Source organism: Gopherus evgoodei, chromosome 7, assembly GCF_007399415.2.
Source record: "Gopherus evgoodei ecotype Sinaloan lineage chromosome 7, rGopEvg1_v1.p, whole genome shotgun sequence".
NCBI lineage: Eukaryota > Metazoa > Chordata > Testudines > Testudinidae > Gopherus > Gopherus evgoodei.
In genome coordinates, this window is record NC_044328.1 from 74,044,193 (window position 1) to 74,070,623 (window position 26,431).

Genomic DNA, 26,431 nt, shown 5'->3' on the forward strand with positions numbered 1-26,431 from the left:
CAGTTCCTGTCCCTTTAAGTGCAGCACATTAAAAAAACCAACAACAACTGACAAGCTCCCTTGCTTTTAAAAGAGTGAGAAATTTTCATTGATTGATTTCTTCATGGCTTCTTAAACAGATAATTAATTCACCGTGAACCTGCGACCACATCGTAGTGAGTCGTTAATATTGTAAATTCAGATATACTTCGATAACCGCCTGACCCCCCCATCACCCCGAAAACCAGATAGCTGTGCAGTGGAGGGTGGAGGGGGGCGGCAAATCGATTTTCGAAGACATGAAGGGATCACCCAGCAAAAGGAAGCTATTGATTCTCTCTTATAAGACACTGCTATAATATTTATTCTTTTGTAAACAGAATTAACCTGGCATCACGGGTCATTCCTATTGAACAGCACTCCTCTCGCGTGCTCAGTAGCATAGATTGTATCAGATGAGGTGGAAACATCCAAATCGTGCCACCTACCCCGTGCTGCATCCCAGAGCCTGCTCATCTCAGAGCTGTTGGCGACCACCTAGACCATATGTCAACTGGAGTGTCCCAGCTAGCTTGGAGGCTCCTTCCTGGATCTCTGGCAGAGAGGGTGTGTCAGGACAGGCGCAGATCGCATCGCACTCCAGCAATTCACACCAGCATAAGGAGCCCTCGGTGTCGTGACAGGCCAGCACCCTTCAGCTGCTTTCTTGAGCTAGGGGCCAGTTTGGCCTCTGTCCAGGCCCAGGATTGCAGAGGGAGGAAAAGTGGCTTTATGCCACTGCCTCACCTCTGCTCAGCGCTGTTTGCGGATGAGGCTTTAGCTCAGGGGTTCTCAAACAGGGGGTCATGAGATTATTACATGGGGGGTCGCAAGCTGTCAGCCTCCAACCTAAACTCCACTTTGCCTCCAGCGTTTATAATGGTGTTAAATATAAAAACATGTGTTTTTACTTTGTAAGGGGGGTTGCACTCAGAGGCTTGTTGTGTCAAAGGCGTCACCAGCAGAAAAGTCTGAGCACCACTGGGCTCCTAACGGGCTAGCTGTGTAGCACAAGCACAGCTGGTAGAGGGTGGGAGGAGGAGACAGAGGGGAATTGGCACCCATCAGAGGGGTGCTGCTAGCCCAGAAGCCATGTTAGTTAGGAGAGACCTTTGTGCTTCTACTCACAGGCCCCGGAGGCTGCTGAGCCGCAGGTGACCTACTTCCAGCTCTGACCTCTGACTTTAGGGATTGCAGTGACTCCTTAGGACAGGAGAGGCAGGCTGCTGGGGGTGATGAGTGTGTGTTGTCGAATAGCCCTCCGCACTGGCTATCTCTGCTGCAGAGCTAGGCCAACTCATGGAGGGCTTCTGAAGATCCCACCTTTAGCTTAATCCAGGCCATCCCCATTGGTGGAGCCAGTGAAATGCAGATGGGAGCTCTCAGGGTGGGATTCACCTTGTGCAGAGGCTCAGTGCAAGACCTATGTACCATGTAAAGCCCTTAATATAGGTGTAGTAGCATGGTCCAGGGTCTAGGACATTAGCCTGCCACTCGGGGAACCGATATGTGACCTTGGGCCAGATTCTTAATAGTTATTTAACACTGCCGAGCTCAGCATTGCAAAGCCAAGCCTAAATCTCCTCTTCACAAGGCTCTTCGGAGATGAAATCCCATCAGCTGTCAATGGATTTTGGTTCCTAAATCCCTTTTGAAAATGAGATGCAGGCTCCTAAAGCAATTAGGCATTGCAGTGCTGAGCGCAGCAACACCTAGCTACCTTTCAGCTCAGTGTCTCTCCTATTTAGATTGCAAGTTCTCCAGGGCAGGGACAGCCTCTCATTCTGTGTGTGAAGAGAGCCCAGCACAATGAGGCTCTGTTCTTTGGAGGGGCCAATACGTTTTCCAAGGTTGGCCCAAGAGAATCTCTAGTAGGAGCAGAGAGGTTTGTTTTACTTCTATGTTTCACACTGGTCCGATTGCTGCTGGAATCCTGTGTCCAGTTCTGATGCCCACAATTCAAAGAGCCTAGACTAGACTAAAGCATATCTTTTAGAAAGACATCTAGTCTTAAAGCCCTCAAGTGATGGAGAATTCACCACATCTCTCGGTACATTTCTCCAGTGATTAAGTTCATGCACTGCTAAAAATATGTCTTATTTCTGGGCTGAATTTGTCTAGCTTCAGCTTCCAACCATTGGATTTTTTTTCCTGTTGGATTAAAGAGCTGTCTGCGCTCAAAAATTGCTTCCTCATATCAGGAATGGTTGCTCTCTTTGCCCTATCAAGGCTAATAAATTCGGAGAAATTCAAACAAGGATTGGAATCAGAACAGCAAAAGTTCATTTCTGGTAGAAGAGCACTGAAGAGCAGTTCCATTGAAATTAACCCTTATGTCAAGCTGAATTTGGCCCAACAATTATCTTATCTTTTTCAGGAATGTCTAAGGCACACATCACCATGGTACTGATCTTAGAAAGACTAACAATCCTCATGCTTCAGGACATACTGCAAGATGATCAATAGCTGGGGTCAGGAAGACATCTCCCCCATAGTAAAATATCAGACAGTTAGCTGCATTAGGGATGCACCTGCCTCTAAAATTAAGTATGCAGCATTCACCACTGTTGGAGAGAGAATAATAAGCCAGCTGGAACTGTATCATCACAACTCCCACAACAATGAATGCAAAGAAATGTGGGGTTAGATACTAGACATGGAAAGGGCAGGACTGCAGGTGGAGAGAATGAGGAGCCAGCTGTCTGGAGATAAAGGGAACTATCATATAGGGTCCCTTTAGTGCTCTAGAACATGCCTCTGCAGCAGGAAAGGGGTACTGAAGTGTGTGTATATGAGAGAAGACGCAAACAAAAGCCCTAAATCCAAACATCCCTGACTTCTGGGGACATGTATAGATTCATCTCTGAATTTCCCCAGCTGCGACCAATCCCATCATGAGTCAGGCCCCCAAAATCATAAGATTAAATAAAAATAATAATACATATTGGATTTTTATTATTGGCCTTCTAGATTTCGAGCCTTGAGGGCATCGCATTTGCTAGCTTTTCCATGTAACCAGGAGGACCAGAAAAGTTCTTTGTCTTTTAAATGAGAGTTGAAATAATCACATAATCAAATGACTCCAGGAGCTGACGCTTTAAGGAATGCACCAAGTACCATGAGAGGTATGATAAAAGCACAAAAGTGGGCAACACTGCATGGGCCAAACCCCAGATCTGAGCAGCCCTAAGGGCTGGAGAAGTTTGTAGCTAGCTCACTGAATATCTTTAACCCCAGCTCAGTTCTCAGCACCCTGGAGCTTTGGCAACACTGAGATCCTGGATCTGAATTTCTCTGCTTTGTCCTGTTGGCAGCCTCCCCAGACTGAGATCCGGATGCTGTGGGCTCTGTTTGGGGAGTTTCCTTTAGTCCTTCCCCTGTCCTTGCCGGAGCCAGGAGGCGAGAGAGAGTGTTAAATTGTGGAAAAGAATTGAAAAGAGAGGGCGAGAGAGAGAAAAGCAGTGACGGCCTCGCGGGGAGCGGAAGCCCTAATTAAAAGACAGGCAGACAACAGCAAAGTCTCCCATTCAGAGGAATGACAATGGGATGGTCTGTGGAGCAGAACCAGGAGGGAATGAAAGGAGCGCGGGGCAGCGGAACAGCACCCGGCATGGGAGAGGCCTGGCTGACCTGCGCTCAGCCCCTGAGCCAGGCACACACCTCGCTTTGGGGGCAGGAGACATGCATGGGGATGGGGAGATCATAACGCAGCAGGCGACTGGCTAAGCAATTTCTATTCTCTCCTCCTCTCTATTTTTTCCTCACCAGTTAAACTCCATTTGCCCCTGGCAAGATGCCTGGGGTCAGGTGAATGAAAGCTGCCTGGGGCAGGGGGGATGCAGTGCTTGTGGGGGGTCATTGACTGTACTGAAGAACTACCAGAATGGCTGACAAGTAGCGCTGTGGGGTGGGAGGGAAATACCAAGCCCTCTTGGGTCACCTCCCCGATCCGTGTGGCCAGACAGGGCCCGGGGTGCCTGGCCTTTTCACTCCAGCAGTGCTCCTGAATGTGTTAATTAGCCACCAAGCCCCGCATGAGTCATATGACAGCCATGAGTGGCTTGGCCTCTGCCGTGGCTCACAAAGGTCGGGAGGGGGGAGTGCCACATTCTTCTAACAGCGGCTTTGGTTGGCGGGATGGTGGGGGGCAGGTTGAGTGTGGCTGTTGCCTCTCTCTGGAGGGGAGGGCCCCGCTGGCTTGGGGGCTCCTCCTGCCCTGGATTGCTGGGAGATGTTACCTTTGATCTAGGGTTGAGGACAGGAGGGGCAGATTGTGTCTGCCGAGTGCTGTTCTTTCTGGGAGTGGATACTATAAAAGGCCCCTAGAGAAGAACAAGAGGCCCAGAGCTTGTTGAAGGGCAGCCTACTACATCAGAATTAATTTGGGGCTCTTTCCGAAACAAAGGCCCTCTATGGCTTTCAATATGTTTACACAATAGTGCATAGAAAGAGCATCAAAGTGTCATCTCAAGGGCTCCCCTCCCCCTGCCTCTGGCCTCCTCGCCTTGCTTCCACCTTTTCCCACTCACTCAGCATGCCTCTCTTCCCCTCCACCTGCCCTGTCCTCCTTTGCTCTTTCTTCCTTTCAGCCAGATTCCTCTGCCCCTTCTGTTGGCTTGAAGCAGAATTCCTCTCCGTCGTTCCACTTTCCTTCGCTTTTTGGAGACTATAGGATTAACCAAGAGGAGCTCACAGCTATTCCAGTCCTAGTCTCTCTCAGCAGGATACACTGTAAGGAATGGAAGCTAGTAGGGACACTGGCTATGGGGTGCGCACAGTCTCTCCCAGCAGGAGGCGCTGCAGGGAATGGTGTAGTAGCACTGGGACTGGGGAGCTCACACCTCCCAATCTTTTTTGCTGTAGGGAACAATGTGATGTGGTTGGGCATTGAGAGCAGTCCCTGAAGTACTAGCTTCTCTCAGCAAGGGCTACTGTAGTAGCTCTGCCTGTGGGGGAAGGTCACTATTACTCCAGTCCCACTGTCTCACACCAGGAGATGCTGTGCAGAGCTCACAGCTGCTATAGCCCTGGGTCCCTGCACTGCAGGTGCACATCTGCTTTAGCGCAGTGATTCTCAACCTTTCTGGGCTCAGGAGCCATTTGTAAATCTCACTGACCTGTTACAACCCAGTGAATAGTGTTAGTGCAAAAAACAGCTGGCTTGCTAGATGTTTCTGACCCCCGATATGTAACATGCACACTGTGCGGACCATACTGGCAGCTCCTGGCCTGCGGGACTTGGCTCGGCTCCCGGCAACGCCTGGGTCAAAGCACTACTATTATTGGCCAGGCCCACAACCCCTGGACAGGAGCCTGCTGGGGCAAATTTCTGTGAGTAGCCATGAAACCTGGCACACACTATCTCAAATTTGGTCCAGCTGCCTGTTATGATGATGGGGACAGGCTGGGCCAAACCTGAGCAGGGCTGTGACCATGCACTAGGTCACAACACCCTGCATGAGGAACCCAGCCAGCCCCATGGGACAGGCGCTGCAGGAGCCCCCAGAGAGCTCAGGTGGGCTCTGCAAACTCCCCCAGGACCTCTCCTTACCCAGTTCTCCGCACAACCCTTTGACACATTCTGGTGACCCAGCTCTGAGTTGCAGCTCACGGGGTGAAAAACTCTGCTAGAGAGGAGCTCACCTGACTTCTCCCACCAGCAGGAGGGTCTGTAGGCAATGGGGCAAATATTCTTACTGCCACGAGAGTCCCGTGCTGTTGATCAACCAGGAGTTATTGAGCCTGATCGAGGAATCACTGGGTGAAATTCTCTGGCCCGTGTCACACAGGAGGCCAGACTAGATGTGAGTAATCTGAGGTCACAGTTCCTCCGTCCCAGCTGGAGGTCCTGTAGAAGATGATGGCCGCAGAACAGCTCCCAGTCCAGCTTTTGATTGCTAAAACCTGTGCAGGAAAGGGACAGAAAGCGCTAAAGGCAGAGTCCTGGGGAGGAGCATGGCAGTGTGATCAGTGAAAGAGACAGCAAGGAACAATGCAAATGAGAGGAGTAAAGGGGCAAGCGAAAGAGGAGGTTTGTTGCTGCCAGGAGTCCCAGCGAAGGCCTGGTAGATGTCCAGACCAAACCTTCCTACCACAATCAGTCCTCAGCGTTAATGGAGACACATGCCAGAGCCTCGGCAAAGCCGTGGCCCAGCTGTCTGCGCTCCCCATCCAGTCACGGACACCGTGTGTATTGTAAATAACCGAGACACAGCTAATCGCTTTTCCCAGCTCGCTTCTGCTGAGCAATAGAACCCAACACAGACAGCACCCCCTACAGGTAGGCAGCAGCCAACCCATGCCTTGCAGTGCCCAGTGGATTCGGTCACAGGCCCAACAGAAGCTCTGTCCACATTCCCTGAGGTTTGGAGAGTGGGAGGTGCCTCAGGCAGTGGTTCAGTGCCAGCCTGTGGCGTGAGGTAACCTGAGGAGGTATATGCAGCTTGGGGGCCTAGGGGATGTGCTGAGGGGGTACCTTAACATCCCCCTTCATTGTTCAGTTCCACGGTATGCGTGGTGCTTTGTACCCAAATGCTTGTGTGCGTGCGCGTGACACCGCGCTGTCCCCATCCTTTGTATCCGCAGACTACAAGAGGTCAAGGGCCTGATGGCATCACAGCTTTGGTCAAGTTTAGGTCAGGGCTCAGCAAATACCTGCCTGCTAAACCTGACCTCACCTAGGCCTTTGTCCTAGTGTAGATGCAGGGTAAGAGCGTTTGCTTCAATTAGCTGCTTGTGTTGGAAATGAGAGAGATACAGAGCCTCACAGGAACACAGCTGTTTTGTACATTCTCCTTGCACTACAACACACCTCGCAGACCTTCCTCCCTAACAGTGAGATCTAGTGGACAGTGCACTGAAGGAGGAGTCAGGAGACCTGGGTTCTTCTGTTCTTTGCTTTGCCACTGACCAGTTGTGTGACCTTGGGCAAGTCACCTTACCTCTAGTGTCCCTTCCCCTACTCTTTGTCTGCCTAGCTATTTCGATTGTGTGTGCTCTTTGGGGGCAGGGATTGTTTCTCACTAGGTGTTTGTACAGCACCTAGCACTACACAGCCCTGATGGCAGTTGGGCCCCAACTGGCACACTACAGTGCCCAAAGTGCCTTTACAAGCATGCAAGCAATGCCAAAGCCGATGCCAGTCACCAGCCTTAGGTGTGTGAGCCAAGAAAACCTGGCTGGGGAAGACCTCGCAGACAACCTTGCCCACACAGGAGGGGACAAGGTGGCTTCAAACCTCACAAGGCTCAGCCGTAACATAGAGCAGGATGCAACATCAGCAGGAGGCCAGGCTCTCTGGAATCAGGCGATCCAAAGGGTGCACTCTACACTCGGCCAGCAGGAGAATGAATGAATGATGAATGAAAAAACCAAACTTGAGTTGGACAGCCTTGGCAGTGGCAGGACCACAAGCAGCTTCCGGGTCTGCAGTGTCTCTGGCAGGTGTTTGAGGGAGTAAAATGTCCTTCTGAGGCCGTCAGAGGAGCCGAATAGCCAGGGCAAGACTCATGGGCCCCACCATCAGGGTCGGCTCTAGCAATTTCGCTGCCCCAAGCACAGCGGCACGCTGTGGGGGGCACTCTGCCGCTCGCCGGTCCCGAGGCTCTGGTGGACCTCCCGCAGGCTTCCCTGCGGGGGGTTCGGTGCTCCCGCGGCTCCAGTGGACCTCCCGCAGGCATGCCTGCAGATGCTCCACCGGAGCTGCAGGACCAGCGGACCCTCTGCAGGCACGCCTGCGGGAGCTCCACCAGAGCCGCCTGCCACCCTCCCGGCAACCGGCAGAGCGCCCCCCGTGGCGTGCCGCCCCAAGCACGCGCTTGGCATGCTGTGGCCTGGAGCTGGCCCTGCCCACCACAGAGGCAGCTGGCTTTCCACATCAGGAATAGCAGTTCATCTTACGCTTGCAACTTTTGGATTGATTGGATTCAAACTGGCGACGAGTCAGCAGGGAACTGCTGCCATTCAGACATCACAGCTGGCTACCAGCTCAAGGATGCATGCTTATTCAAATTTGCCTTAACTTTTTGTTAGTAGAGACTGATTGCTATTTGTCAAATACCTGCCAACTCCAAGCACTCAATCGTGAGCCAAGCCCCCCCTAAAATCATGAGTTTGGCTTACAAATATTAAAATTTTGGGATCTTTCTTATTTGCCTTCTTGTTATTTAACAGATGGGGTCATGTTTTCTCTGCAATCTGATAGCCTGAAACATACTTTTAAAAGCAAAAGGAAGCTGAGATTCTCACTAATCACATGCCTCCAGGTGATGGGGCTTTAAAAAAAAACACCAACTAGCATGGGAGTTGCAATAAAATGGTGACAGCTGCTACATTACAAAATAACCTTTGCATTTGGAAACAGATTCATCCATTCTAGTTTTTTGGAACTTGTAAATGGTTGGGCTTTAATTCCACTTTACCCATTCTATAGCACCTTCCATACCAGAGCCACAAACCACTTTCAAAAGTTAATGAATGTTACCCTATGTGCGGTGGGTACATACAAATGTTCCCAATGTATAAGATGGGGAAACTGAGGCACAGAGAGTCACTGGCCAGCAAGTTGCCTTCCCACAAACTGAAGTAAATGAAAATCTTGGCCTAACTGACTGGCCTACAGTCACACAGTGAGTACACATCCCCCAGCCCTTTCCTTCACCTCCTAGATCATGCACAAAAATAATCAGGCTTCAGACTCAAAGCCGTTGTGCCATGCCCATCAGCATCCTACCAACTTGACTTTAAGAGCCTGTTCATCTCCAGGCCAAGGAGTCGGGTGACCCCTGGGACTGGAGTCTATCTATCACCATATCCCAGAATTCTGTGTCCCCCTGGCATCATGGCTCTCACCAATTCCCTATACCCAGCACTGAAAACTTGCCCCATATCTCCCAGCATATCCCTGACACCACAAATGTACCTTTCCCCCCATCCCAGAGTCCTCTGCATCCCTGGTACCAGGAAGCTCCCCCTCGCCGCATCCCAGAGTTCTCTGTATCCCTGACAACGTGATCCTGCCCCTCGCCACATCCCAGATTTGTATCCCTAGCAGTGGGACCATGGCCTGCGCCTCGTCCCAGAGTTCTCTGTATACCTGGTACCATGAATCTCCCGATTGCTGCATCCCAGAGTTCTCTGTATTACTGGCATCACGACCCTGACCCTCACCACATCCCAGAGTGCTGTGTATCCCTGGCTCTGTGACCCTGCCACTTACTGCATCCAAGAGTTCTCTGTATCCCTGGCACCACAAACTTCCCACTCACCGTATCCGAGACTTCTTTGTATCCATGGCACTGAGAACCTGCCCCTCGCCACATCCCGGTGTTCTACTTATTGGCACTGCCATCCTGCCCCTCGCCACATCCCAGAGTTCTCTATCCTGGCACTACAACCCTGCCACTTGCTGTATCCCAGATTTCTTTGCATACCTGGTACTGCGAATCTGCCCCTAGCCCCAGCCCAGAGTTCTCTGTATCCCTGGTACTACAACCCTGCCCATCATCACATCCCAGAATTCTCTGCATCCTTGGTACTCAGAAGCTGCCCCATGCCACATCCCAGTGTTCTCCGTATCCCTGGTACCGTGAACCCACCCCTCATCCCATCCCAGAGTTCCCTGTATCCCTGGCACCACGAATCTGTCCCTCGCCACATCACAGAGTTCTCTGTATCCCTGGCACTGCAAACTTCCCCATCACCATATCCTAGACTTCGTTGTAGTCATGGCACTGTGAACTTGCCCCTTGTCACATCCCAGAGTTCAGTGTATTCCTGGCTCCGTGACCCTGCCACTCCCCGCATCCCAGAGTTCTTTGTATCCCTCGGTCTGTGACCCTGCCCATCGCCCTATCCCAGAGTTCTTTGCAGCCCTGGCACTGTGAACCTGCTCCCTGTCACATCCCAGACATCTCTGTATTCCTGGCACCATGACCCACCCCTCGCCGTCTCCCAGAGTTCTCTATATTCCTGGCACCATGATCCTGCCCCTCAGTACATCCCAGTTTACGCTGTATCCTTGGCACCATGAACCTGCCACTCACAGTATCCCAGAGTTCTCTGTATCCCTGGCAGCACAACCCTGCCCCTTGCTACATCCCAGAGTTCTCTGCCTCCCTGGTATGGCAAACCTGCCCCTCACTGCATCCCAGAATTCTTTGCATCCCTGGTAACCAGAACCTGCCCCACGCCACACTCCAGAGTTCTCTGCATCCCTGGCATCACAACATTACCCTCACTGCATCCCAGATTTCTCTATATTCCTGGCAGCACGACCCTGTTGCTCGCCACATCCCAGAGTTCTCTGCATCCCTGGTACCCAGAACCTATGCCATGCCCCATCCCAGAGTTCTCCTTATCTGAACCTGCCCCTCGCCCCATCCCAGAGTTCTCTGTATCCCTGGCACCAAGATCCTGCCCCTCGCCACATCCCAGAGCTCTCTGCATCCCTCTCACAGAAAGTGGCCCCTTGCCCCAGCCCAGTGTTCTCTGTATCCCTGGCACCACAACCATTACACTCGCTGTATCCCAGATTTCTCTGCATCCTTGGCACTGCAAACCTGCCCCTTGCCGCATCCCAGAGTTCTCTGCATCTCTGGTACCGTGAATGTGCACCTCACCACATTCCAGAGTTCTCGATATCCCTGGCACCGTGACCCTGCCCCTTGCGCTATCCCAGAGTTTTCTGAATTCCTGGTACCATGAACCTGCCCCTCGTTGCATCCCAGAGTTCTCTGTATCCCTGACACCACAACCCTTCATCATCTCATCCCAGAGTTATCTGTCTCCCTGGCACCATGAACCTGCCCCGCGCCACGTCCAGGAGTTCTCTGTATCCTTTGCACCATGAATCTGCCCATTGCCCCATCCCAGAGTTCAATGTATCCCTGACACCACGACACTACCGCTTGCTGTATCGCAGATTTCTCTGCATTCCTGGAACAACGAACCTGCCCCTCACTGGGACGCTCTGTAACTTAGGCCCAGCACCCCCATGTTCATCCTTGTAAAATGATTGTGTGGTATCCAATGCAAAGTTTGTCAAGTCAGGTGTCTTCAGAAGGCTTATGATGCACTGAGCATGGTTGTTCCAGTAATTTTATAGGTTATAATTTCATGTATGTAGTTATAAGGCTGAAAATGTGCCCTTGGGGCTTAAAATAAGCTCAGGCGAAAAACTTTCCAAGAGCAGAGAGGCGGTTCACATCTCATCAGGGCAGGTATGGGATAAACCCATCCCAGCCTCACAGGAACAAAGGATGCTGTCCTAGGGAGCAACAAAAGGATCTCTTGGACTCTTGAGTGAGTCACTCCCCTTTCTTTGGCCAGTTTGGGACTGCGATGAGGTAATGCTCTCCTGACTCTGAAGGGTGAGGCAAATCCAAGAAGGAAGAAAGAACATGATAAAAGGGAGAGACATTTGCCATGCTCTCTCTCTTCCACCTACATCTACTGACACAACACCAAGTGAATGAAGCTCTGATCAAAGGGGAGAGCCTGGCTCTGGAGCAACCAGTCAGCCTGTGGCGAGCAGCATCTAAGTTTGTAAGGGCATTGAAAGTGTTAAGATCAGCTTAGAATGCATTTTGCTTTCATTTCCTTTTACCAAATCTGACTTGTTATGCTTTGACTTATAATCACTTAAAATCTACCTTTGTTGTTAATAAATCTGTTTGTTTTGCTTGAAGCATGTCAGAGACTCCTCTTGGGATAACAGACCTGATACATATCAATTTCTTTGTTAAACTGACAAATTTATATAAGCTTGCAGTGTCCAGCAGGCATAACTGGACACTGCAAGACGGAGGTTCCGAGGGTTGTGTCTGGAACCGGAGATTTGGCTAATGTCATTCTGTTGCACAATCCAAGGAGCAGCTTACATGCCAGAGGCTGTGCGTGAACAGCCCAGGAGTGGGGGTTATAACAGCAGAGCAGGGTAAGGCTGGCTCCCAGAGTCAAGGGTTGGGGTGACCTAGCAGATCACTGGTCCAGATAACACCAGGGGAACGTCACACTTACCACATCCCAGAGTACTCTGCTGCATTCCTGACACTACGACCCTTCCCCTTCACCACATTCCACAGTATCTGCATCCCTCACACTGCAAACCTCCCCGTTGCCACATTCCAGAGTTCTCTATACCTCTCACACTGCAGATCTGCCCCTCACCCTAGCCCAGAGTTCTCTGCATCCCTAGCACCGTGACCCTGCCCCTTGCCCTATCCCAGGATTCTCTGTAACCCTGGCATGATGAACCTCCACCTCACCGCATCCCCAGCGTTCTCTGTATCCCTGGCCCTGTGTCCATTCCCCTGGCCCTGGTGGGTGCTTTGAGGCACCCTGCCTTGCAACGGAGCTGCACTGCAAGATACTGAAGCAGATTGATCTGTTGGCCGACCCTGACTGCTACATTTTTGTGACATATTGATAAAGTGCATCTTCACTCCGTTAAAGATCTGATCTCACTCTCCTGATCCGCTATCAATAAGATATTAATCGCACGCCCGACCCAGCCTGCTCCTCGCCTGCCCACAAATCCAATAATCATTTCAGGATTCACAGCTGAACAGGGCACTCCCTTTAACCAATTAATATCAAGGGAGTCTCATTTATTTTCCCTGTAGCCCTCTCCCCCTCCCTGCACTCCCTCCACTTCCCTGCTGAAATTACTGCTCAGCACAGCCAAGAATGGCGAGTGTGACTTCCACAGGGAACCTGGCAGATCCCCTTGCATCTGCTGCTCCTTACAGCCGATCAGGTCACCCTTTTACCTACACTCGGCTACTGCAAATGTCAGGCCAGATTCAGCCCTGGTCTGATGCCATAGACTTCAGCGGAGTTCCACAGAGGATGAAATCCTCCACCCTTCGCCTCCCACCCAGTCAGTACCAGGTTTACAGTGGCACCATGGAGCCCCACCCATGCTCAGAAGGGCCCCAGCCTGCTCCACTTGCGCTGCACCCCGAGAACCCGCCAGCCCACAGCCCACCATAGGGGCTCCTCTCTGCCCTCTGGCCAGACCTCAGTGCACCTGCAGTTCCGGGCAGTCTCTCCTTCCCACCACCTGTGGGGCCCCACCTGTCTACCCAGAGCTGAGCCACCTGGGACTGGTGCAAAAACCTGGCCAGTCTCAGCCAGTTTGGGGGGACGGTGGGACAGGCTTGACTGGGCCCCTCCAGACAAGACGGTCCTGAGGGAGTCTGGCCGGGGCAGGTCCTGGCCTGACTGATCATGCCACTCCTGAGGGGCCAGAGCAATTTCCCCCCCATGCCCGGACCAGCCCTGGCTGTGCTGCTGGCTCAGCCCGGCAGACACAGTCGCCTCCCAGCAAGGCCAGTGAGTGCAGCCTGGAGGCAGGGAGTTGGTCTTTGGAGGATCTGAGGGGCAGGGGTGCTGGGCTCTGAGGGAGCAGGGAAGATCTGTGTGTTGGGGCACTAGGGAGTGAGGGTTCTGCGTGGGGTTCTGGGCAGTTATGGTGAGGCTGTGGGCAGGGGGACACTAGGCAGGGCTGGTGTTGTGCAAGGTACTGTGCATTTCTTGGGGAGGGTACTGTGCATAGTAGATCTGGGGGGGGCTCTGGCCATAGGGAGTCGGGGGTCGGGGGGTGTTGCAGAGGTGCTGACTTTCTGATTTCCCTGGTATGCTTGACCCCCTTGTGCCCCAAGCCCTGTCCCCACACCACCCTTTCCCCCAAGGCCTCACCCCACCACTTCCCACCCCGTTCTGCACCCTCCCCTGAGCACTCCTCCATCCTCGCTCCACCTCTTCCTGCCCCTGCTTCTCCCCCTCCGCCCACACAGTGCCTGCTGCCTGCTGCTGAGCAGCAGATCAGCAGTGCACAGGAGGCACTGGGAGCACCACTGGGTGCTCAGCACACACTATTTTTTTCTGTGGGTGCTCCAGCCCTGAAGCACCCACAGAAACGGCAGCTATGGGGTGTTGGGCAGGAGAGCTATGTGGCATTGCATAGGCCCACCCCGGAGGGGAAGGGACATGCTGGCAGCACACAGCCGGGCGAGCCACTGTGCATCTGACAACTGCTGGTTTGCAAATAGTGCCCTTGCACTGGGCAGGGCGGGGCCGCCCCTGCCATACCATGCCCCATTGCCCTTGGCTGGCCCCTAGCTCCAGGGACCTGACCTCTCCACCCAATTCTGCATTGACTCCAGGGGGGCCCACAAATATGTTTGGCACCGGGCCCACAAAAGGTTAATCTGGCCCTCTCCCCATTGGAAAGGCTGGTCCCTTTTCCAAACACATTTGTACTGATCTCCCCAGCAGAGTGACCCATGCCCGGATCCTCGGTCACTAGGCATCATGGCCCAGTTAGCCAATGACATTGGGGAAACTCCAATAGGGACTTCTGTTAAGAGTCGCTGCAGGCCCCCACCCAAGTTGGTCCAATGCAGAGAGCCCAAGCCTGCACTGACAGCCTTGCAGATAGCCTCCCCTTGCTACAGACCCGCTATCGCTATTGGGTTGGTGCATGCTCAGGCAGATAGGGCAAGAGACTGGGGTTTAGGAAACCTATTCCTGGGTCCCCTTGAGTAAATCACTTCCCTTTTCTGCTTGCCCATCTCCAAAGCAGCATCCATGATATCTTGTTGCTGGTCATCCTTCGGGTTCGAAGATGACCTTGACATCTGTCATAAACAGATAAGTAAGAGTTAATAGAATAGAAGTACTTCATATCTCCTTTGCCTGTAAAGGGTTAACAAGATTAGTGAGCCTGGCTGTTACCTGACCAGAGGACCAATCGGGGACAGGATACTTTCAAATCTTGAGGGAGGGAAGTTTGTGTGTGTGCTGTAGAATTTGGTTTGTTGTTCACTCTGGGGGCTCAGAGGGACCAGACGTGCAACCAGGTTTCTCTCCAATCTCTTTGATACAGTCTCTTATATGTCCAGAATAGTGAGTACTAGGTAGATAAGGCGATTTAGGCTTATGTTTGTTTTCTTTATTTGCAAATGTGTATTTGGCTGGAAGGAGTTCAAATTTGTATTTTGCTGAAAGGATTTTAATTTGTACTTGTATACTTAGGCTGGGAGGGTATTCCCATAGTTTATAGCTGAAAGACCCTATAACATATTTCATCTTAAATTTACAAAGATAATTTTGACTGTTTTTCCCTCTTTAATTAAAAGCTTTTCTTGTTTAAGAACCTGATTGTTTTTTTTATTCTGGTGAGACCCCAGGGGACTGGGTCTGGATCCACCAGGGAATTGGTGGGGAGAAAGGAGGGAAGGGGGAGAGAAAGGTTAATTTTCTCTCTGTGTTAGGATTATTTTCTCTCTCAGGGAGAGTCTGGGAGGGAGAGAGAGAAGAAGGGGGGAAGGTGAATTTTCCTCTCTGTTTTAAGATTCAAGGAGTTTGAATCACAGTGATCTTCCAGGGTAACCCAGGGAGGGGAAGCCTGGAAGAGGCAATGGTGAGGGAAAGGGTTTACTTTCCTTGTGTTAAGATCCAGAGGGTCTGGGTCTTGGGGGTCCCCGGGCAAGGTTTTGGGGAGACCAGAGTGTACCAGGCACTGTAATTCCTGGTTGGTGGCAGCGCTACAAGTACTAAGCTGGTAATTGAGCCTAGAGGAATTCATGCTGGTACCCCATCTTTTGGACACTAAGGTTCAGAGTCGGGAATTATACCATGACAATGTCACTGGCTGGTTTGGCTTCTGTGAACACATGAGTGGCTGATCGGGCCAATCTGAGCTTTGAACTGTCTGTGGCACACTGAACAAGAGATGCTGCTGTTGGTTACTTGATTAACAGTGGACGTGCTGCTGTGGCGAGCTTAATACTGCTGATGCTTCTGCTCTGCCTCAGCAGTTCTCCTCTGCTCATAGACTAGCTCCAGTATGGCTGACACTTCACCAGGTAGAACGATCATGAGTGAGATCTTCCCAGAACTCGGTCAATGTTGAAATGCCCCGAGGATAACTTGAGGGAGTCCCTGAAACATTTCTTCTGGATGCCCCAAGAGCGCTTTCCCTCCTTTAGCTCATTGTAAAAGATCTTTGGCAGTCGATCACCTGGCATTCTGGTGACATGGCCTGCCCATCTCATCTGTGATTTCATCAACAGAGTATGGATGCTTGGAATGCCTACCTGTAGGAGAACCTCAGTATCTGGCACCTTGTCTTGCCATCTGATCTCATCAGTTCCCTCACACAGATCATGGGAAAGTGATTCAGCTTCACAGCCTGGCATCTGGACACCATCCAGGTTTGCATACATCAGAGCTGGCATCACGATGGCTTTGCAGACCTTCCATTTTGTTTGTTGACTGATGCCTTTGCACTCCCACAGCAGAGAAATAGTCCATACTATGTCTGACTCGGATTTGGCATTCAGGTTAGGGGGGCAGTAGGGATGCAGGGGTTATGACTACAAGAGGGAGGCACAGGGGTTGGGGTGAAGGGGGACCACAGGGGTTAGGATTGAAGGGGTGCAGGGCTTAAGAGTGCAGGAGGGGGAACACAGGTTTGGATGCAGGACAGGGGCACAGGGGTTAGGTGTGTAGGAGGGGCACAGGAGTTAGGAATGAAGGGGGGAGTGCATTGATTAGGGGTGCAGAAGGGGGTTGCAGGAGGGGGCACAGGGGTTAGCGGTTAGGGATGCAGGAGGGGGCACAGGAGTAAGGGGTGAAGGGTGAGTGCAGGGGTTAAGCATGCAGTAGGGGGCATAGGAGTTAGAGTCACAGGAGGGGAGCACAGGGGTTGGGGTGCAGGAGGGGGTGCAGGGTTAGGAGTGAAGGGGGAGTACAGGAGTTAGAGTTGCAAGAGGGGAGTGCAGGGGCTAGGGGTGGAGGGAGGCAGAGTTAGGGATTCAAGAGGAGAGCACAGGGGTTAGGGGTACAGGAGGAGGGCACAGGGGTTAGGGGTGCAGGAGGGGGCACAGGGGTAAGGGATGAAGGGGGAGTGGGGAGGCACCCCTGAGGGCCAGCGTTATGGCAGGGGCACTGAGCCCACAGGGGCTAGGGGCGCCAAAATACAAGTTCAGCCAGGGCACCATTTTCCCTAAGGCCAGCCCTGGACATTGGCTAAACGACTCCAGAATTGACCATCCTCTGACACCTTCCCACAATTCCCCCCACTCACCTGGCAGGAGAGAGAAGCTCTCCCATACCTGGGACAGGCTCACAGAGCAGTGCTAAGGGAACCATGGGATATGACCCCAGACGTCCTAGTGACGACCACCCACACTGCTGAATGCAGCGCCAGTGAGGACACAGTGAGCTGGGCAAGCTTTGCAGTGTGGCTGCTCACACCTGGGCAACCTAGGAGCTCATACCCGGGTGCCCATCGCCCATGTTAGTTCAGCTGGGCGGGCAGACAGACCCCTGCTATGTGACCTCTGGCACAGGGGACTTCTACCGCCCTAGCATGATGGAGCCCTGAATCTGATGCAGATCTCAGGGGTCACTGTAATACTGATAATCACAATTAGGACTGATGGGAAATTTTCCATTGAAACCTCTTTCTCAAATGGAAAATAGGAATTTTGAGTAAACAACAGTTTTCCTGGGCAGTGTCTGCGTCCCTAGAAAATGTTTGATTTTTCATCATAAACCTGAACATTTTCAGCAGAAAACCAAAACTGGAGGGGGGGGGGATGGTTTTCAGTTGTCAAAAAAGTTGATATGAAAGTTGACATTTTCCATAGCAAAACGAAGCATTTTCCAAGCAGCTCTACTGACAATCCCTTGCAAGATCCTGGGGAAGCTGAACTGGATAATAGTTACAGTGGATCACAAACTGAATAGGAGTCAACCATGTGATGCAGTTGCAAAAAAGGCTAATATCATTCTGGGGTGTATTAACAGAAGCGTCATATGTAAATCAAAGGAGATAACTGTCCCACTCTACCCAGCACTGGTGAGGCCTCAGCTGGAGCCCTGTGTCCAAGTCTGTGTGTGCCATACTTCACGAAATAGGTGGACAAACTGGATAGTCCAGAGGAGAGGAACAAAAATGATCAAAGGTTTAGAAAACCTGACTGTGAGGGAAGGTTAAAAAACTTGATGTGTTTAGTTTTGAGAAAAGAAGCCTGAGGGGAGACCTGTTAACTCTCTTCAAATATGTTAAGAGCTCTTTTAACAAGGATGATGATCAATTGTTCTCCATGTCCACTGAAGGCAGGACAAGAAGTAATGGGCTGAATCTGCAGCATGGGAGATTTAGGTTGAATATTAGGAAAAACTTCCCAGTGATAAGGATAGTTGAGCTCTGGAACAGGCTTCCAAGGGAGGCCATAGAATCCCCATCTCTGGAGGTTTTTAAGAGCAGGCTGGGATGGTCAGGGGTGGTCTAGGTTTACTTGGCCCTGCCTCAGCTCAGGGGGCTGGACATGGTAGCTTCTCAAGGTCCCTTCCAGATCCTCATTTCTGTCATTCTACGGTTCTGTAATCTAACTGGCTTTTTTCATCTCAGCCTTCTTCAGTCACTAGCCTCTCCTATCATGCTATCTGACTTTTTATCTATTCAGAAAACACTGTCCTTCTGGGCTGCTCCTGCTCCGATCTCTTACCCAAACTAGGAATGTAACTATTGATTGAAAAAGTTAACCAGTTAAAGGATTGCATTTATATCATTAGACTGTTAACCGATGTCTCTCCGGTGGGCCAACAGGCGTGGGGCGTGGCAGGGGCTGGGGTCCTGCCGAGGCCGGGGCCGCTCCAGGTGGTCCAGCCCAACCCCTGGCCCAGTGTCCCACCCATCCAGCATGTCCGCTCCAGCCCCCAGCTGGCCCAAAGAAATTAATACTATTTTTTGATTGCAAGAATAGTCATGGACAATGTTCAGCAGTTTTCAACCACTTCCAATGTGCCACGTCAATCTGGGCTCAATCCTGCAAGTTGCAGAGCACTCTGGGACCGATCCAGCAAAGCACTTAAGCACATGAGCAGCTTACAGAGCTAGACATGCACTAGATCAGAGCCCTAACGCCCAGCACCTGGCAGAGTCGAGCCCGTTCCTTAAAAATAAGTCTGCATTTCATGAAAAAATTACAGGTTTTGTCATTTGTTTTTAAATACAACCTCAATGCGTGGCCTAAACTTGATGCCAATTTAACCTGCCCCTCTGCAGAAGGTTTTCCTAGCACAAGGGCCCATTGTCTATGGAGAGCTCACAGGAGGCAGCACCATAGGGCGATCTCTAAGCCCCTCCACACCAGTATCGGGAGCGAGCCTAGCTCCGCGCTGCGCGTTCTGTATTCCTTTGAAACCTGAGTCGTGTTGATGGATATAGTTGCTGGATGCCTCCCTTCTCCTCTGGGCCCTGGGAGCTCAGCATGCCCTGTCTGGAGGCTCTGTGAGGGAGAGGGGTCTGGAGTTTAAGAGCGTTATTGTTACTGGAGGAAGGAATTTTTGGTCCTATAAATCAGAGACGGGGAGCATACTTGGAGTGTGTGAACAAACTTCATTTCCTGGGAGACTGGCCTTCAATCACCCTCCGTCACACCTCACTGATCAGAGGTGGACATGAGAGGAGTTCATTAAGGTGGAAGAAAAATAATATAATAGGTACTCTCCAATGCATGCACTATTCCCGACCCTTGTAGATGGCAAGACACCCCCTACCCACTGCTACAAGAAGTTCCAACACACACACACAGGCTCGGTGTTCCTCTGTCTCAGCCGAGTCCTCTCGCAAATTGACACCTGCCTCAGACGTCACTCCGCAGAACAAAGATTTCCTCTTGCTGGTTTTAGCTATTCAGGTACACCCCGCCCCACTCCAGTCACTTGCCCTGCGGATCATGGCTACAAGATCAAACCCTCAGGACCAGAGAAGGTTGGAAAATGAAATTCCCCTGTTACCAAGAATTTCAAAATGTCCCAGGCTTCCAAAGGGCTGGAGCTGGGTTTTATTTGCTTTTTCAAAGTTTTTCACTAAGTTTCTTTCTCTCCTTCCAATACTTTTCATCGATCAATTTTCTTTTTAATTTCTGGTTTTATCTTCCTTTTCCTCTTTAGTTCTTTCCTTCCCCTGCCCCCTCTCCCTCAGTTATTTTTGAAAATATATCTTTCAACTTTTGAAAATAGCTAGGGGAACAAAAAAAGAGCAAATAAGAAAAAAGAAAATAAGGGAAGATTAAACATAATACATCCAAAATGCAGGGAAATATTGAGAAAAATTCATGAAAAAATTTAACAACAGAAAATTTTTTTGCTAAAATGTTCAATTTTTTTAAAAAGGTCATTTTCCAACAAAAATCCTTTTTTGCTTGAAAAGTTTCAGCCAGCTCTATTCAGGAGCCAGTGGTTGCTCTTTCACTCAGACCTGATGTGTGAAACAGAAAAAGAAGAGGCTGCCTGGTCCTGAAAGCTCAGCTGAGCTGGTGTGGTTATGGGATTGGCAGCTTGATAGTTTTGAGCAGCTTGGACTAAGTGCCCTGGTTCTGAGCTGTTATGTAAAATGCTAGCTGGGGCTGAGGGAGATCTGGGGCCTATTTCACCTCTAAGGCCCTAGTTCCAATCCAGACTGCGGTTTTTAGAAACTGAGTGGTGTTACTAGCTCATGTCTGTTCAGTGACCCATGTGAAACAAACCGGTGCCCTCTCAGGCCAGTTCTCAGAGCACAGAGATGTCCATACGCCAATGAGCCCCTTGCTGGCCATCTTAGCAGAGATGCCAGGGACAGAATGGATACCCAGTTATCCCCCTCGACTCTACTCTAAGGCTGGGGTGAAGCACAGGGGAAGTTACAATGCCACTGCCTGAAGTGTCTCTGTCCTGTGGATCCACTGAAGCCTTCTGTCTCCAGGGCTATCGATCTGCCACCTTCCAGCAGCCCTACATCCATTTTAGCACCTGTGATCCCTGGAGAAGGACCTGAACTGAAACCTCAACCTGGGATGTGAATGATGGAGACCATTCTGGTGAGTGCAGGCCACTGGGACAAAGCATACTGCAGTTCTACAATATGCTATCAGATGGGGCACGCAGTGACTGCACGTGGCGCTGCTGGAACTCGCGGGTGAAGAGATATGGTACAGCCTGGCCACACCTGGATCTCTAGTGGCTTTCTCGAGCACAGATTCCACTTCAGAGTCCCCTAGCACTGGAAAGTCCCTGAGGGCAGTTGCAGCGCAAGGCAGCCATCAGAGGGGCAATGCCAGGTACCCAGGGCCTGCCAGGAGGAGTGGTAAGAGCGGGGAGGGAAGTGGTGGGCTTAGGGCAGCTTAGCAATGCACAGATCCAAAGAACCTTGCTGCAGACTCCACCAAGGCAGTTTCTATGGCATGCCCAACCATGCTTGGCAGAGCCCCCAAGATGGGCAGGAGTGGACCCCCACAAAGGGACGAATCACCCCTTAGAAGCATCAGACTTCTGCCGGCTCATGAAGTAGGAGCCATTGGCAACCCCTGCACCAGTGGGTATGGAACTAGTCCAGGCTGAAGCTGGGTCATGAGGTAATATCGAATGCCTTCAATCATCCTAGAAATGACATTGGAGGATTTCTGCACACCCTGGAATCTCTCACTAGGGGACACTATTGGGTAGAAAACATCCAACTGTCTGGGATGTTGGAAAGCCCAAGCTGCGGGAGCCAGGTAGGGCCATTGTGATCTCCCATCCCTCCAAAGATTTGTAAAGCTACTCATTGCTCCTCTCCCCACTTGGGAGCACCAAGTGTGGGGCTATGAACCCAGTTTAGCCCTACTTGTGTCTTGCTTCAGTTGTCCATTGACATGAGCAAACCCATAAAACCCAAGACTAGAATGGCTCTGGGCGACTATTGAAAGTCTGACTTTCTGTGCAAGAATAGGGGCTTGAGCAACCTGTTCCATCTCCACGGTGGTGCAGCTTGCTGTGCAACCGGTGGGGGTCCCCTGCCATCCCAGCAATGGTTGCATGTCATTGGAAATAGAGCTGGAGAAGGGCTTTGGGAACTGTTCAGGATGAAAGATGCTGTAGGAATGTGATTGGTCCTCAAATACGGGGCTGGGGCTTAACTTACCTTTTAAACCAACAAATGTGAAATGTTTTGCAACCGATTTTCTTTAATGCTGGGAGTGCTCAGAGCCTCTGCTGGGGGAAATGAGTGCAGCTCCATTGGTTTCAATGGTGTATCACCCATCTACACCAGCAGAGAATTTGGCACAGTGTGTGGCTAAGTGCCATAGAAATAGGGAGAATTAATTAATAAAATCAATGGAAATGTACAAACAGCAACAAAAAGAGAACGTGAAGGGGTAGGGTCACTGTGATGTAAGGTGTTGCTGAGACCCCCACATGGGGGGAGAGGAGACACTAGGGCTTGTGCTGGGGACACACAGGGTCATCCCCATGGAAGGGAGGAGACACATACAGATCTGGGGTACCCCCAGGTTCAGCGCAGAGACCCACCCCACCCATTTCAAAGCTTGGTTTGGGTCATTAGTGCTTCTTTTAATTTATTTAGCCAATTTTGTCCCTGGAAACACTTAGTGATTTACAGCCCTTCCTAAGTGTACAGATTAATAAGCTTTCTCACTTCCTCTAGAGACAATTATCATGTCCCCGTGATGGGGACCGACAGTGAGACGCCAAGTAAGTGCTACGTGGCGAGAGCCAGACATCAGAATAAATCCAGCCTGCTGACACCACTGCTTAAAAACTGGCACTCAGAGTAGGGCGTCACATGCGTGGGGGCTGAGAACAGAGCACAACGGCAATGACTCAAGGCCAGATCTCTCCCAGGGAGCGGCCCATGGTGCAAACCTGGCACGTGGGCCAGGGGGTTAAAAATGCAATGTCCTCACCAGCGCAAGAGAAAGAGGCAGGAGGCAGGATGGCTGGAGCAGCTGTTCTTAACCGTTTGGGGTTCAGGACCCATTTGTAAACCTTGAGGGCCTGTCACAACCCAGTCAATAGCTTTAGTGCAAAAAACATCTGGCTTGCTCTGTATTTCTTACCCACCATATACAATATACACATTCCCGTAACAAGCACACTGTGCATACCATAGCACAGCTCCTGTCCTGTGGGGCTGGCTGGGCTCAGCTCCCTGCTCCCTGCTTCAAGACTTCTGGAGTGAATGCGGGATGGGGAGCTGAGCCCAGCAGAATTGGAGCCGCAGGAGCTGCCACTGGGGGATGGGCTCTGCAACCTCCCCTCCTGTGCCTCCCACCCTCCTGAGGGCAGGACCTAGTCCCTGTCCCCACCCTGGGCCTCCCACGCGACCCTTTGATACATTCTAGTTTTGGGTGGCAACCCAGGGGATGAGAAAGCCTGGGCTCAAGCACTGGTCTGGGCTCAGGAGAGGTAAGGATACTCCCTGCTCTGCTACTGGCCTGCTGGGTGACCTGGGACAGTCCCTTCCCCTGTTAAAACTGCTTGCTCTTGGGGGCAGGGACTTCTCTCACTGTCTGTGCAGCACCTCACACAATGGAGCCCTGGCCTCAGCTGGAACCTCCAGGTGCTGTTAATACCGAAGGCTGCTGTCCCCATTTTTCAAACTGACTCTAGAGCATATTTTTTTTTCCAGTTTAGAGCTTTCAACAACATTATGCATTTCAAAATCGAGACTCTTCAAATCGGGGGGGGCTGGGGGTGGGAATGGCAATTTTCTTTCCTTTTCTTTAACTCAGGGTGTTCTCTAGTTAATAGTCTCCAGCTCTCTGCTAGCACTTTAGGCCAGCGGAGTAATACCCAGCTCTCAGCCATACATCTCCAAGTGCTTTACAAAGGAGCTCAGTATTGTTATTCCCATTTTACAGAGAGGGGAAGTGACGTCTGGCTGAAGAGCAGGGACTAGAACCTAAGCATTGTTAGCTCTCACAACTCCCTCAGACGATGGGCCCCCTTCACTTGCTCTCACCGCGGGTACCCTGTGGGGAGGGTGGGTCCTGGCAAGCGCCAGATGTAAGAGGGCAGGAACCTGGTGATCAGTTGTGGAGTGTGTGCTCGGATCTCTCTGCAGGGCTGGGCTATGGCGGTGCCTCCAGGAGCTGCCAGTTCATCAGCTCCATTGAGCCTCCTAGGCCAGTGGTCAGCATCCCTGTCCCCCCAGTTGTGATGTGCCCTCCAGGGCAAGGCAGCAACCCCGAAGCACCGGGCATGCCCTGTAGCAGAGCAGAGTTACCCAACCACGAGTGAGCCACACCGAGGTGAGGAAAGGGGGTGTCCCGCTCACTATCACTGCATTACTCTGTCATCTTGTGACACCCCCTGCTGTAACCACCCTTGGGCTCTCTGTGTTCCGAGAATCCCCAGCCCACTTCCCTCCCTGCAATTTGACTATGACTCAGGCTGGGCAGGACATGGGCTTCTGGCCAGCAAAACATTTCAAGATATCGAACAATTCTCCAGTCACAAATTGGGACAAAAAGTCCAATTCTCAAAAATGTTTGCAAACCAAAAACCATGTCCTCTTCCCCCCTTACCGCCCCGCCCGGCCAACTTTCATTTGGGCCAGTTGGAACATTTTGTTTGGAACATTTCAAGATGTTCAAGTTGCACCATATTTTTAAAACTAGAATTAGTTTTAAAACTTCAATTCCTAAATGAAAAGACCTGGTGAGGGCTGTGAATTATTTGTTGTATTTTTACCAGAAATCACAGAGCACTCATGGTAAATTTAGTAAATGGCACCGGTTTCGTGATTTTAGATAAAAAATACTGAGCAAGTGAGTCATCATCATCTCAGAGAGAGGAGGTGAGAAGAGACAAGCTCATCTCACACTCACTCAGCAGCAACTGTCCTGCGGCTTCTGTCCTGTGGGGCTGGGCCCGGCTCCCAGCTCCAGGCATAGCGACCTGGCACACAGGGTTGCAGGGCTGCCAGATTTGGCCCAGCCATCCGTTTAAGACAGGGGGGTGGCCGGGCCAATTTGAGTGAGCAGCACTGCAACCCCATGTGCCAGGTCACAACACCTGGAGCGGGAAACCAGGACCAGCTCTCCAGGACAGGAGCTTATTAAAATCACGGATGGAGAGATAAGTCCTAAACAAACAGAAAATCCTGAGATCCAGGACATTTTTCCCACCATGACAAACCTGCAGCACTAGTCATCGTGAATGGAAAACCAGCATTTTGTGTTTCAAAAATGTCAAAATGTTTCAGAATTTGGTTTCCCTGTGTTTTTTTCAAGTCACAAGAGTGGGCAGAACCAGCCTGTTCACTATCTATCCAGCCAAAAAACCCCGACCAGCTCTACCCAGGAGGCTCTGGAGACCTGAGCTAAACCCAACATTCAAACAAGCCCTCCTCTTCTCTGCATTACTCCTTTCCTAGGGCAGCCCATCTTCGCGGCTCTCAGACTGGGGTAGGGACTGTGTCTGGTTCAGTGCCAGACACATGGTCATTGCTTAACAGTGTAATGGTAGTAGTAGCCACCAGCACTTTACGATTCCTTCCCCCTGCAGGTGATCGCAGACTCTCTGGCTCCTCTTCCACTGGGAAATGCCTCAGTGCACATCCATAATCCCAGCACACTGCCATGCTTCTCATTCCCAGGGAACCATCTCTGCCCAAGATCCCAAGAGCAGCCCTGCCATGACCCCTCTGCCCCATGGAGCTATCTCTGTGTGAGTCCCCAGAACACTCACTGTGTATCTGTTTTCTGTAAGGGGGAGTCTCTCAATCCGCACATCACCTTATGGCTATTATGCAAACCTTGCCCAGAGCAGCATCTCCTGCTGGACTGCCTTTAGTGCCAGTCAGAGCTTTGTGTCTCCTAAGCTGGACCAGATCTTGCAAAGTTACTTCCAAGGCCGTTCTCTTTGAATCCCTTTCTCCACAGCAGCCAGGAGACTTGATGCTGTTGGCAGATGCAAATAGTCTGTCAAGTAGATGATCAGCTGGGGACAAGGAGGAGTCTGACTTGCTGGTGTAACTCTGCTGAGTGGGTTGCCTTTCCTACTCTCTGGGCCTAGCCTGGCTGACAGACATTAGGTTGTGGGAGGCTGAAACATGCTGGAGCCTTTAACATAAAGGGAGTTCTCTCCCCGCCTCCACATCAATCAACATTTAAACTTATTTGTGCTTATCTGATACTTCTTAAGCAGGGAAAATAAAAGCTGGGTTTAGGAGAGTGCAAATATTTAACAATAAAATAACCACATTAATTTACCCTTTTTCATTTCTACAGAAGGAACCTTTAATGGAGTCACATGACTCTTATTCTAAGTGATAAACCACAGGTCATAAACCACCACTTTATCACTCTGCACAAGCAGTATAAATAACAGCTATTACCCAACCTCACTCCATCTGATAAGCTCAGAGGTTTTCTAATATACATTTCTGATTTTTTAAATAATATTCATGATCATTTCCTCCTGAGCATTATGAGTGTCTGGCTACGTGGCCCTTGAAACCAGGGCCCGCAAGCCCTTGTACAATCTCCCTGATTTATGGCCATGTTGGTTGGGTCTGACGCCCTAATGAAATCTGTGACACTGCATTAATGGGGCTGTTTGTTACCAC